Source organism: Falco punctatus, assembly GCF_963210335.1.
Source record: "Falco punctatus genome assembly, chromosome: 3".
NCBI lineage: Eukaryota > Metazoa > Chordata > Aves > Falconiformes > Falconidae > Falco > Falco punctatus.
The window spans coordinates 51,864,604-51,879,316 of NC_137582.1; the positions used below are offsets into that span (position 1 = coordinate 51,864,604).

Here is a 14,713-nt window from a genome sequence, read left to right on the forward strand (position 1 = left end):
GGACTCTGGCTCTAGAAAGTGATTCTCTATGCATCCATGACCTTTTAGTGATTTTGTGTCAGGAAATGTGAACAAAAATTTAAAAATAAAATAAAAAGGACTTTATTCTTTCAGTGGAAAACTTTAAGCCTGAGATGTAGGGGAAAAATGTTACCATTCTCCTTTTGATGTAATCAAAGCCCTTATGTAATCTGAGCATTGGGGGGGAACAGCCTTCCTGAATCATATTTACTAGTGGGAGTTTCAGAACTGATGTGTAGGTGGGAACTAACAACAATAACCCACGCATGTCACTGCTGCACTCCATGGATGGGGCTAGGCTAGTACCAAGACTAGCCATCAATGTTAGCCTCACCAGTTTTGACTTGCACAGTGGACATTAGACTTGCTAGCATTTCTGTTTGAGGTACCAGCCATGTGATTGGGAAGGAAGTGGCACTTGAATTTCTCAAGATTTGGCTAACCCCTCATCCCGCATTAAGTAAAACATTGTATGCTTTTCATTTCTTAAACTGGAAGGTTGCACTACCATTGAAGTTACCCACTGGAGACAAATTATGTAGGACCCCCATGAGCTGCTGTGCATGACTGGAATTCCAGCTCCTAGTCCTGGCCATGCACTTGTCACTGAAATCAGTTTTGCACCATGGGGCCCCCAAATGGTTTTGTCACTGCTTGGTTAGGCTTTGAGCAGTCATTTTGTTGTTGTTTGTCCAGATAGTGCAGATTGTAGATCTCAGCTCGACCATCCTTTATAGTGAAAGTCAGTTCATCTTCCCCCTCTGTATCCAAAGCACTTGGACCCTTACGCAAACCTCCATGACATCGATGAGCTGTGGACTAGGTCTTCAGTAATCAAGGTTAATCAAGGTATTCAGATGTCACATACACAGGATTTATTTATGTTGTCATGACTAGAGAGTACAGTTAAGAGCATGTCTTTGCCTTTTTCGTGGTGAGCAAATTGTTGCCAGTTAAAACACTGATGTTGCATGGTGTACCATATCCAAAGACTGCTGATTTCTGCAGTAATTTCCACAGATTTAAATGGATTTTGCCACAGGACTTTTCCTTATTACAAAAGTCGTGCTTAATCTGGTAGTGTACTGCAGACCAATTGTGCACCATCACTGGGAAGAAGCAACAGGGGAAGTTTTCACTTCAGCTGAGACTTAAGGACTATTTAATTGTTTTATATGATGTCTTACGGTAGAAAGTCCATAGAAGTTCATTCTGGTACTGCTATTCCCCCCTTTTGTGCAACATATTAGAGTTTGCTTTTAATAATTCACTGATTAAATGTTTGTTTTTTCTCAAAGCAGGAGAGGGAAGAAGACATCAGTCATTGTCTTGACTTGGTAGTTTTTTTCTGCTACCTTACTATACACATGGGAGAATGCTTTGCTCTGAGCATTAGAATACCCTGTGGATGTGAAATCCCTTTCCCCCACTTTCCTCCTCTACGGTGAATTCTCTTAGATCAGTTTTATTGTGCCATCTCCGTTCTGTCCCTATTAGATGTTCCTCAACTTTAATGTCTATCTGTGAGAATTAGCTAGCAGATGGAGTAAGCAGCCAAGGTTATGACCCAGGTAACATTCTTATGTCCCAGATTTTGTTTATTTGTTTTTCTTATCTGCAATGCTTAAATGATTTACTGCAGGGTAGGTGTCCTTGGAATATTTTCTTCATATAATACTTTGAGTCTAATGCCAGCTGAGATACTGAATCAGTCAAGTGCCATCTCTTCTGGTGAGAATGGAAGGCTGCAATTTACATGACAAGTTTCATAAGTCCCTTCTGGAAACTGAATTTAGCTGTTGCTCCCACCAGGGCCAAAGAATTGTTCTTTATATACCTGCTGATGAAACTTAACAGAGCTTTAGAACTAGATGGAACCAGCAAGAGGAATTAAGAGTTTTCTTCACACTCTATTTCATGTCCTCTTGACATGCTGTTGCTTCAGCATCTCATACAAGTCTTCCAGAGACGCACCTTGTAGCAAAGCAAAGAACTTACGCAGGTATCTTGCTATGCTTAAAAGGTTTTAGATCTACCTTTATAACTGGGTGTTTGAAATGCATCTGTTTCACAGCTTACACTTTCTTTAGCTCCACCTTATTATTTTCCTTAGTTTTCATTCATTTTCATAGCAGCCATGGGGTAATATGAGTAAGTTTCTTACAAATATACTTACAGATACTGAACCAGAATGAAAATCTGAGTATTCAACTCTTTTCCCCTATTGTATGTTCCTTGATTATGATGCTTTGTCAAGCCAGAGCTGGCTAGTGTATCTTTCTTGCCTCTTTTTATAGTTAAGCCAAGAAAGAACATAAACAGTTTCACTTTGGATTTTGGTGCTCTTGGTCTTATACCAAATATTCATCCTTAGATTTTAAAAGATAAATAGCTGGGATGCTTTTTTTGCCACTGCTGGGCCATACATGCTATTACTTTTCTTGTTCCCTCATCTTGATTTCCTATGTGTCTATCATAAATGGCAGCTCCTGGAGAAACATCAGCCAATATGGTTTATGCAAACTTTATTATTTACTGTGATCTTTAGGATAGAAATGACTTTTTTTTTTCTGCTATGAATTCATAAACTGTTCAGGGAACATTAAATAGAATTTCCTGCCTGGCATGATTAGGAAAGAGGCATTTTTGGTCTTTCAAAGCTGTTTGTTTAAAGAACTTTCAGTCATCTCACTATGTGTTTTTGCATCCTATTTCCAGCTTTTTTTTAATTTCAGGATCTTCCTCCTCAACAGTAACTTAAATTGATACATATATATATCTGTATGGGAAAAGAAGCTGAAAAATTCTGAAAAGACCAAATATTGTATTAGGGAAAATCAGACTTCTTGTACATTGAAAATAGACCTAAACACATTCAAACACAGAAATGCACAGTAGGTCATCCAGAGTACTGTAGTGACATGATTTGGAGTGATAGGAAGGAAATTTGATGCAGCTTCTAAAATAATGTTCATTTGAAACTGTGGGCACTATAAGAAACATTTACCATACTGATAATATCTATTGCAATTGCATTAGGCTGTGGTCTTGGTTTGGGTTGGGTTTTGTTTGTTTCTTTTTTAAGTAATGGAAAAGGGTTTATGCATTTAGAAGACGTGTTCCAGTAGAGCTATTTCTGTTTCTGGATAGGAAATAAACAGGTGGGAAATATGCACGGAAGAGTGAAACAGAAGTCCTAGCATGTTTACTGGCAATCCTTAAAATTAGTTAATATCCCATAATATCATAAATACCAGCAATGAAGCAGAAATTGCTTCAATAAAACTAATTTGTATTAGGTTTTGTTTTCTTAACTAAAGGTAGTATTTTAATTTCTTCCTACGCTTAAACAATAAACACTTGAATTTCCTGGACTTTTAACATCAGCTGAAAAAAAATCTAGGTTCAGTAGTGTGGCATAGAGATGCTGCTTTCTGACCGAAATTATGAACACTAAAAGAATAAAGTAATAAATACACTGGTCATCTTAATTTTTTTTGCGGGTGTGTTGGCTGTTTGGTTGTGGTTGGTTTTTTTTTTTGTAAGCCCAACCTGGTTCTAGCCTGCTTCATTTGGATAGCTTATGCACAAAGACACAAGGCTGTAAAGTAAAATTCACACGAATAACCAGAAATCAATTAGCTTCTTTCATAGTGTTAAATGTTCGTATTAGAAGTAACAGATACAGAAAGGAGATAAATTCAGAGAGTCTACTTTAACACTGTATAACAGGAATAGTGCTGAGCTTGGAAAACATAGATTTGGAAATGAGCTCTGTTATCTCGGAGCGTGAATAGATTTTACATTACTGAACTTTTTCATTTGTCCAGATTTACATGGTGCTAAATGCAACCTTTTTGTAGTATTACCCAGATCATACTTAATTTAAATATTTTAAGTACCTGTGTCTTGAATTTATTATTTGGGAATGTATAGTTTGATGCTCACACTTACATTAAAAAAGATCTGAACTTCAAAGCATCCTGCACTGAAATGGAAGATAGCAAATGTGTGCCTTGCAATGTTGCAGTTGGTATCCAGGAAACTGCAAATGAAAAAAATTGAGGTCTTCACTGGTCACATTGGTAGCAACTTCCCTGAAGAACAGGGTTTCTATGCAGGAACATAGTAACATGATGTAGAAATACAGTGTACTGAGGAAGAGTCAGGAGCTCAAACCTGTTAAGAGTCAAAACTATTAGTGTGTGAAAGAGTCACTGGGCGTGTGGCTGGTCTAAGGTCCATCTGTGTGCTATTCAGAAAGGGGTCAGGGTCTGAAAGCTCGAGTGCTGCAATGCCTAGACATTCACTTAGTTTAATTGTTAGCTCTCTCCAAGGTCTGTGCTGGGCCATTTCAGCTTGCTTACTCCAGTGCAAATCTGTTGTAAAGGAAGGTAGCCCTTGGCAATGGGGATGAGAACGTAATCCCTCTGGGTTTCCTAAAGGCTTTTCACAAGGCTCCTGCTGAAGGCTCTGTAGTATGTAAGTGGTTGAAAAATCAGAAATGGAGAATATGGATAAATACTTAGTTCTGAAGTGGAGAGAGGTCAGCAACGGAGTCCAAATAGTTTTGCAGAGGGCTCTTATTGTTCAAAATATTCATAAATAGTTTGGAAAAAGGCTGGAGAGCAAGGTGACACATGTTGACAAGGCTAAGTTACTCAGGCTCACAAAACAAATCCTGATTGTAAAGAGTTATAGAAAAATCTCATGGTACTGGATGATAGAATGACATAAGAAATTCAGCTGTGGTGAATGTAAAGTAAAAATAGTGAAGAAATCCTTTCCTCGATTTATATATGGTCTACAAGGGCTGTGAACAGCTGTTACCACCTTGGAATAATATCTTGGGGGGATAGTAAATAGATTATGAAAACATCAGCTCAGAGCTCAGTAATAGTTTGCAAACAGACTGAGTGTTAAGAATTTTTTGAAGTAGCACTGACGATATGGTTTAAACAGGATTTGTACATAGATGTTAGACCAGCTAGTGCAGTTGGAAGAAACAGTGTTATGGATTGATTGAAGTAGTGCTAAAGATACGGGTTTAACAGGATTTGTAGATAGATGTTAAATCAGCGAGTGCAGTTGGAAAAAGTAGACAAGGTTTTTGGCACACAAACCTTGATACAGTGCGGATTGAAGGAGAACACTTCAGAGCTTAATATAGAGCTTAATATTGGATCCACCAGAAAAGAAATAGCAAAACAGTGAATGGTAGCATCCTCTTTTTCACCACTGTCAAAGGCAGCACATTAGACTAAATGGGCTTTCTCTGACCCAACACAGCGATTCTTACCATTCCCATCAGATCCCTGTGTAAATTTAGGTACCTGCAGTGCCATTCTTCCCTCCCTTTTCCAAAAAGTATATAGAACAAAAGGGAAAGGTGATAAGGAAGATCAAATATACAAGATTGTCTCCACGAGAGAAGAAACTACTTTGACTATGACTCTAACCTGGAAAAAAGGATGATTTAAGAGGACATACTGATGTCTCCACGAGAGAAGAAACTACTTTGACTATGACTCTAACCTGGAAAAAAGGATGATTTAAGAGGACATACTGACATTTTTAAAGCCATGAGTGGCATGAAGAGAATTAAGGGGCCAAATTGTTTGTTGTCTCTCATAATTCCAAAATGTATGGCTTGTCAGATGGAATAACAGAGGTGATGACCAGAATAAGTAAAAGAAGGTACTTTTTTGTGCATCACAAAAGGAAGTTGTAGATGCCAAATGCTTATTATAGTTTTAAAAAAATGAAAAATTAATGGAGGGGAAATCCTTAAAGAGCTTCAAAAGGCAAGAATGTGTCTTTAAGCTATTCGTTGGCTTTTTGCATTTTTCAGACCTAGGTCTGATCCCCAGATCATACACACTGTATCTGTGCAGTTCACATTCAGGTTCCTCTTGGGAACAAGAATCAAGTCCCTCTAAGGGCTTTGACATTGCAATGTAATGTCGCCATGCTTTTACAGTCCCCCCTATGGGGTATTGTGGTATGTCTGTCTCATCAATTGGTTAATTTGGGGTTACCATGCAGATGAGACTGGTTAAGTGAACAGTGTGGACAAAGCTGGTCCTGCCCTGAGCAGCATGGACACAAGTCAGTCTGCTCTAGCTGGTTTAAAGGCCAGAAACTACTTCCTACTGTGATCCACAAAGCTGCCAGCGTAGCCAGGTTATATAAGATCAGGTTTAGGAAACATCTGACCGAAAGGTAGCTGGGTGGCAGGAGGGTAAGCCAGGGAAACATGGTCACTGTGTTCTCAGTCATGCCTCAAGCTGTTGTGGGGTGTCACGGTCAGGAGGGTATCTGTTCTTATCATCTTGCAGGAGAGTGGTATTGCTGGAAATAACATGTATTTCAAAGTCATTGTTACTTCCTAGATACCCTCTCTTTGAATGAGAATGTCTATCAGATACAAGTATGGTTTAATTTTTTCTTGTTGGTCTCACTCACCAGAGTGTACTACCGCAGAGTAGCCCGTATGACTCACAGAACAGTTGATTTTGGAAGGGACCTCTGGAGATTGCTCAGTCCAACCCCGTTTCCTGTTTAAGAAACTTATGAAATTCAGGTTTTAGAAGATGTCTAAGCAACAGATATTTGAAAGAGCATTTTTTTCTTTGCTATGCCTCTCCACCACTCCCAATCTGATAAACTAACGTTACAGATCTAGAAAAAAGAACATCTAACTGAGAATATCTGACCTCATCTTTTGTTCATGATTTTAGTGTAGAAATAATTTAGTTTAATGTTGTTTAATGACCATGTCTCACAATGGGGTAGCTTATCCCTCAATGAGTACTTCTACATTTGGCACTACATTCCTTACATTACTTACACAAATGTAAGGCGTTTGCTTAAAAAGACAAAATTATATGACACTTTTAAAGGTACAGGCAGTTTTAAGTTTTCTGTATAAATTACTTTGGTTATTAGAATGAAATCACAGTATTTTTTATCATTTTGCATATTAAAAAAATAGTATCTCCTGAAATGTGTCATTACTTACAAAATCATTTGATTCAAAATTCCTGAACACTGATTCTGCTTATACCTAGTCCTATTTGTAAATCTTGAGTAAAGTTTGTGAATTAGGAGCAACCACAGGTAGAGAAAAAAGATCTAAGAGGTACCAGAATAGGTCCTGATTGCCTGTGTGATCCAGGGGATAAAATTACAGGAGGAAAATGTTTAATTATATGACACTTCTCCAAAAATAAAATTGTGTTTAAGAGCAGTCTTACAGTGTAAAAGCAAAAATTTTCTTTTTCATTTACGTATTTAGGTGTATTCCAGTTGTTAGCTCTGCACCGTTAGTTCTGTGTTTAGAATATGAAAACTGAGTGTTTGCTGTCAGAGGGGGGTGGTACAGCTTGCACTGGTGTAGGCTTCTTCTTGATTTATCACTGCACTAGGACTGAAGGTCACTCACTGTTTCATATAAGGAATTCATCTGACAAAAGCAGGATCTGACTTAGCAAGATACATTTGAAAAGAGAAAGGAAAGGATAGGGAATTAGGGGTTTAAAAACCCCAAATCACAGGTTTGATCCTGTAAAGTACTGGGCACTGTTGCTTTATTTCAGCAAGACTTACATGTGCTTAAACCTTTTGTTCAGGGCTCAGCATTTAGCACTGTTTAATCTCAAATGAACCATTCTTAAAAAGAAGATTGGTATTTCCTTTCATCCACAGATTTCAAAGGACTGTGAACAGCTATGTACAGAAACTGTATAATAAAAATGAGAATTCAACAGTGATTTTACAGTTAAGCATGGTAAAGAAAAGGACAGGAAATCAAAACAGAAACCTTCACTTTCTCATGTCAGCTTTTCACGTTGAACCTATATATAGTTTTATTTTCCTGTCTTTTTTTTTTGTTTTTATTTTCGACATGAATTCCTCAGACTCCTCATTTGTGGCTAAAGCTGTGAATTCATGCAGAAACGTAGGACAGGATGTGTCTTCTGAGCTCCCACGTCTTGTCTTTAAACTGTGGGTGTCCTGTTGAAAAGTGGCTGTTGTGTATTCACCAATCATCCCTCTCCCAAGCAAGAGGGTAGACAAAGGGCAAAATTCAGACTCCAACCTTGATAAAGGTAGACTCTGCCTTTGAAAAAGATAGAGCAGACCTATGAGAGCAGTGGGAGCAGCTTGTTTCTGCTAAGGACCTAGAGCTGGTTACTCTACTTGAGCCTTAGAAGTGTGCTTCTTTGCTCCTACTATGTCACACGTATGTGCTGTTCTTTAATTATAGTAGATAGCTTAAATATATGTCATCACCTTTCATTTTATCTTATTCCTTGTTCTGGCAAGCTGCACCTGGGTTCATTAAAACAGTTGCCTTTCCCTGGGTATACCCAGGGATGTATGTATGTAGTAGGGATACCTGTGAGCTCTTCTTGGATGTTCTAGGAGATCTCTGAACTTTGCTTCCATTTCTCCACATGTGTGTGAGAGGGTGTGTTCCTGCTGAGGGAGTGATTTGGGTATTCATCTGAAATAAAACCCAAGAAGTTTCAGCCAGAAATAGGAAGAAGATGGTCAGAGTTAATTTGACCCACTTTCGTAACTGGGTGCTACTTGTTTAGGGTGCTGGCAGGGCAATCCATTTCCTATCTGACAAGTAAAGGAACATATTACTTGCATTTGATTGGAAGACTGAACTTCCAGAAACACAAGATTCAGTATTATTAAATGGAAGTTCCTGCGCATAAGCATTAAGAGATGAATGTTTGCATTCTAAGGGCAATATTTACTGATTTCTACAGTCATAGTTTGCGAAAGAAATAAAGAGACAGAACTTCACTTTTATTAACCATAATAGTAGTTTAGGTATTTTCACAGCATTAATCTTGCTGTAAACTGTTCTTTTCACGTTGTGAGGAGACAGCATACGACAGGAAAAATCTGTAACATCCAACATCTGATTAGATGCCCTTTTTCCTCAAAACCAGTTTGCATGCCTACAAATATCAGTGTTTCCCAGTGGAATTGAGGGTGTAAAATATTGTCTCTCAAGCTGAAAATTATTTAGCCAAAGATTTTTCAGTATTTGGGATTCTGGCTGGATGATTTCAAAAGCAAAACCATATGTCGCTTACATGATTTGGCATTTCTCCAGTTGCATAGAACATGAGTGGAAAAGTGGAGGAAAAAAACCCCAACAAAACCTAACGCTAATTAGATGGTAATAAATACAGGTGCTATACTGTGTGGTGTAATTCATTTTCATAGTGAGCTGTAGGATGAGTCAGAGCCAGGGGATTCTAAGGGGTACTCTTTTGTGCATGTGTATTTCTGACACATGCTAAGATCCAAATGAAGGTAAAACTGCAAGAAGTGTGTAACACTGAGATGCTTTGCCAGGTTACAGAAGCGCAGTGTTGCCCAGCCATGGAAAAGAAATCATGTGGGTTTTGTCTGGGGGTTCTCACTGTAAATCCATTTAGTGTAGTACCAGGGAAAAAAACAGTGATTTGATGATAATTTGGACATCCTTATCTGGGCTCCCTGATGCCCCCATCCCCCCAGACTTCCCAACCATTTCCTTACCCACTGCAGGCAGCAAGGTGCCTCCCCAAGAAGGCACCTTTCGTCTCCGACCAAAACCTTATTCCCGGCCTTATGTGGTTTGCTGAGATGAAGTTAGTTGGGACTAATCTGCCAAATATCCTGTATAACTGGCTGTACAGGGAAAGCTGTTATACATCTGCCCACTGGTTTGCCTCCCCACCCGTCACTTCCCTACCCATAGGAGTTCTGGCTAAATGCAGCCTCTGGGCTCTTTCTCGTTCATGTGTCAGACACTCATGGAGGTTCTTTTCTTTTAAAATTTCCAGAGAGAGAAATGGATTCAGATGATGTAGATTTGATTCATCTGCAGCTCTTTTAGACTCAGATAGGTCAAGCCAGTACAGGTACCGAGGGGACTGGTGTATCTTCCCTGTCGATGAGGTGTTATGTGTGTAGCCACATATGTTACATGCTCAAGAGTGAAGGCACAAAGGAGGAAGGAATCTGTTCTGTGCAAAAGCACAGCTAAAAACATGATGAGAGACTGGCCTTACATTCTCAGTTGCTACTTCTTTAGTGTGAAGACTCACTGAGATGGACATGCTTGTGTCTGAAATAACAGAAGATACAGTCATGCTCCAGCCTCCAGGAATTTAACACAATAATATGCTGGGTGGTTTTGTAAGAGAAATTAAAACACAAAGAAAACCCCTTTGCATGAAAATTTGATTGAACAATTAAAAATGTGTAAATAATTGAAATGCAGGAACTATAAAAGCTTTCTATTATTCTCATTGAGAAAAAAATGTTTAAAGCGTAGGGTCCAGACATTATTCTGGGGCAGTAAATAGCTGATATTTACAGTATGGATTACTCAGTTTTCTTTTGCCTGATGAACAGGGCTCCCAAATCTCATTGTGGCTGTTTTGTCGTTTGTATAAGACACATGGCTGCTGTGATTTGCTTTTCTCGGTATCCCCTCCCCCATCAGCAGAAACCTTTGAGCTTCAAACACAGATGTTATACTGCGCTCTTTGTGTTCATGTACGTGTACCAGTGTAAAGTCATTAAAGAAAGACTGTGTGCCTAATATGCTGGAAAACCAAAGCTGAATCACAGGACTCAGCTAGTGACTTTCTTTCTTTCTATATTAGTGAGATTTAAGCGTGGACTAAGTGTAGGACTGATGTGTCTGAACAAGTAGTGGTTTAAAAGCAGCCACGCTGCTTATAAAATCAGCAATTTAACGTAAACAGGAATGGCAGTTTCATTAAATAATGCTATGATCTCTCAACCATATTCTTAACTAGCAATCTCCCCGTAGCAAAATACATAGCTAATCAACCTCCTAGCCTGTCAGTAAACTTGCAGGGGAATTAAATCCTGGAGGAAGAAGCCCGTAGCCCTGGAGGAAGACTGAATGCATGTTTCACTGTCGTCTTTTCAGCTCATCTCAGTGGTCCCACTGCTAGAATGTGCTCTGTTGTCATGGCAACCCCATCTCCTGCTTCCTACAGGAAAGATTAGCTCGTACTGTGCACTGGAGAGAATTTAGGGGAAGTCAAGCTAATCCCTGGGTGCACTGCAAGAGAAAGGTTGGACCTCGCCTGAGGGATGCTGTATCTGCAATGATAGAATTGGCCTGCCACAGACACTGGTATTTAAGTTGAAGAGCAGAATTCACAGTAAGTGTCAGATCCTCCAGAGAGGAATATTGAATGAGGTTTTCTAAGTCTTGGTGAAGACTGTCCCATGCCAACAGTGGAATGACAGCAGGAGGCTGTGTGTGGAATACCAATATGTTTCACCCGTTCAGGTGGTATTTCAAACATAGATTCAAAGCCTCAGTTCCCTGGAAACTAGGTAATAAAATTTTAAAACATCATTGTGAGATGTGCACCTAGAAACCTGAAGCATGTCTCCTTTGGTGCATAAAGCTGAACAAGTGACGATGAGCATGCCTTACAAATTGTGTATGCACGGTGTGGCGTGCTTAAGAATTCCTGTGTGCTGAAAAATAAGTGGGAAAGCATGAGGAAACCGATCTGTGTGTGCTGCAAACTCAACTGCAAAAGTGCTGAACTATCAGATTAAGCATGAAAATTTACAACTCCTGATTCAACCTTGTTTTTTCTTCATATTAAAACCCAAACAGAGAAAACATGAGCTTTTTAAAGGTATAGTCATAATACAAGCTTTTCTTTGAGGAAAACTCATTTTACTGTAGCTAAATTAAGGTGGTGTGTGACATGATGCAGCGTGTGATATGTGTGTTTGTTTTCTTGCTGTAAACAGAGGTTATTCTAGCTATTCCATTTCTGGTTATTTTGATGCTCTGCCTTTCTTTGATATGGTCCTGAATTTAACTTTAATAGATGCTCAAGACTCCCAGCTTTAAACTAGACTGTTTACAGTAAGATTTTAACTGTCTGCTTTTTATTACTGTCAGCTTTTCCTAAACTTATTTTTTTCAGCAGAGTTTATATGTTCAGCCTATGTATTTTTACATTTTTAGTGTGCATGCTTTTTCTGTTGAGTTTTTAATCAGAAAATAACTTTATCATTATTTAATGGTTATTTCATATATAGCAGTATTCTCTAGCTTAGATCTATTTTGCATATGTGTTTTACATGTATAAAATGTATGTGTGCTTGTGTGTTTCTGCAATACATACATGCATATACGTAGGCAGACAGATGGGGTGTTTGTTTTAATGAGGCCCGTTAGTGATTCATGATAATATAACACCAAGGAATTCAAAGACCTGTTTTCACCTTGAAGGACAGGTATTTTTTTTTCTATGTAAAATGTTTATTGTTGCGAAAAAACGTAATAAACACACTCAGTCTGCTTAAAGAAACAGCATATGTTGTATTTCTATGTGTGTCTGTAGAGTAAAAAGGGAAGGCAGATTCACTGATACAATGAAAGAGCTCTGTGTTGCCTTTCCAGTGACCTGGGTCCATGGAATAGGTAGTAAAGCGATAGTTGTTTTTTTCTTTTCCTCCTCCCTCCCAGGGCAGCTCAGAAAGAATCACACATAAGCTCCAGATTGGTTAGTGTAAGAGCAGTCTTGCCTGAAAACTTCCTCATTTTTGGCTGGTTTACCAAATAGTAAGAGCAAAGACAATGCCTGTCGTCTTTGTAGTTGAAAACAAAAGTAGCCGTAGCGTACACCTATTATATGGAGGACTATAGAAATAAACACAAAAGGTATGGAAGCCTTAAGCCAGGGGTCCTCACACTTTTTAACTAGGGGGCCGGCGCGCGGATGCAGTGGCAGGCAGTCACCTGCGGCTGCTTGGTTTCCCCTCCAACCCCCGGCGGGGGGGTTGGGGTGGGGGTGTCTGTAAATACCGGGGGCCGGATTGAGGGCCCTGGGGGGCCATATCCGGCCCGCAGGCCGTAGTTTGAGGACCCCTGCTTTAAGTCATTATTTAGGCTGGCCCTTGAATCTGTGGTAGACATATGGGTGACAGGGAATCCACACAAATGCCAAGTAAAGCGGGGATCAGGGTAAAAGGAAATTCATCAAATAGATGTTTTTCATTAGAAAGAACACTTAAGAAATTATTGTTTGTTATCCATCAAATTAAATCACTGATTAAAAAGTCCCTTCTGTGATAAAATAACACATTTCTCAGAGGTTTGATTGTATATTGTCACTACCTCTGTGAGGCTGTGTTTTAGAGTAACGCTTTTTAACGTAGCTGTTTACATCTGTTAAAAAATTTTAGATGGTTAGCTGCACAAATTTTCCACCTTGTGCGTCCTTTTGTTGAACTAACTAGCCAGGAAGTTTTTTATCTCAAAGTCATGATTTGTTTCCCTTTTTTTTTTTCTTCCAGCATTTAACTTGTATGTGGAATAATGTTGGTTGGGCAAACATTGTCTCTGCTTATTTTGTCCGCTGCAAAATATGTGGTTTTAGGAAGTTGGCCCAAGTTTTATTAGGACTGAGTTTTCACAAAGGGACTTGAATTCCTTATCTGCATTTCTAGACATCTTTAAGCACCAACTCTAAACAGGACTAACTGCATGTGAGGGAAGTGCAGTGAGGTTCAAAGCACGCACCCAAATCCATAACCTGCATTGCATTCTCTTCTAAGAAAGGGATGTCAATGCTCCTTGGAGCAGTGGGACTGTATCACACACAGGCAGGTAGGACTGGTAGAGACTGCTCACGCTGAGGAGTCCAGGCCTCCAAACTTGAGGGAGTTTCTGTATAAACTGTTTTGATTAAATAAATTTAATTTCCTTGAGTTTTCAGAAACTAAAAAGCAGAGATGACTCTGCTTGATGTATACAAAAAACTCAGAGTTCCTAAACTCTTAAAAACAATAGATGTAGCGTGTTCTGCGAGGGCTTCTTTACAGCACTCTCCTGTTGTGAGAACGTTGGCTTCTCCACAGAAGTGGGTCACTCCTCTGCCCAGTCTTTTATCATCATTCCATTTCTGCCCCGCATTCCTGCTCCTTACAGGTACTGCCCTCTTCTTGAACTGCCTTCTCCCTGTGCCACTGTGTCCTAGTGTTCAGGCTGTCTGCTGACTAGATGTTGAACTGGCTAATGTAGCGCTCTCTGATGTGTCTTTTCCATGTATAAAAGTAATTAGGATGATTTAATGTATGTACTGATTCAACAGATCAAGGTTTTAAATTGTAACACCAATCTGAAAAGTATTAATAGTGTGTCACTCTCTTTCCTTGAAAAATTTCTCACCATTGCAAAAATAACCCCCAAAATTTGTACAGCACAGCTTCTGCCTACAACCTCCATTTGGAATTCATGACTAACAATTTGTCCCTCTTTCACTAAGATATTCATTCAGGGAAAAATAGGTAAGATGTTCAGCACTTCCCGGGTGATACGCTGTGCCTCACAGAACCTGGCTGGCTTTTAACATCCACAGATATGATAAAATCACAAACTCTATTCTGTCCCAGCAGGGATCTTTCTGCTGGTATTCTCATTAAATCAAAAAAAAGAAAGCACAAGTTTATACTATGTACAAACTTTACACACAATGTATGTGTCTCTCCATATCAGAGATTTACCCTTGACTTTTTAGTAAGAAAACAGTAATAGTGATGATATTTTTTCTTGGTTGCAAAGCATTTTGTTTCCTGAGGCATCTCTGCCTCTTTAATTCCTTTAAAACGA

At 39.1% G+C, this 14,713-nt stretch overlaps 1 protein-coding gene across 6 annotated transcripts in view; it reads left to right on the plus strand.

The window, feature by feature from the left end:
- The window catches only part of NOL4 (nucleolar protein 4), a 201,908-nt gene that overhangs the window by 85,284 nt on the left and 101,911 nt on the right, over nucleotides 1–14,713 (plus strand). The window contains exon 1 of one of the 6 annotated variants that reach the window (XM_080381529.1): nucleotides 11,121–11,234. The exons of the other annotated variants lie outside the window; for them this stretch is intronic. The gene's annotated coding sequence lies outside the window, so the exon portion shown is untranslated. Of the gene's footprint in view, nucleotides 1–11,120; nucleotides 11,235–14,713 lie in introns of those variants that run through there. 6 annotated transcript variants of the gene reach the window in all.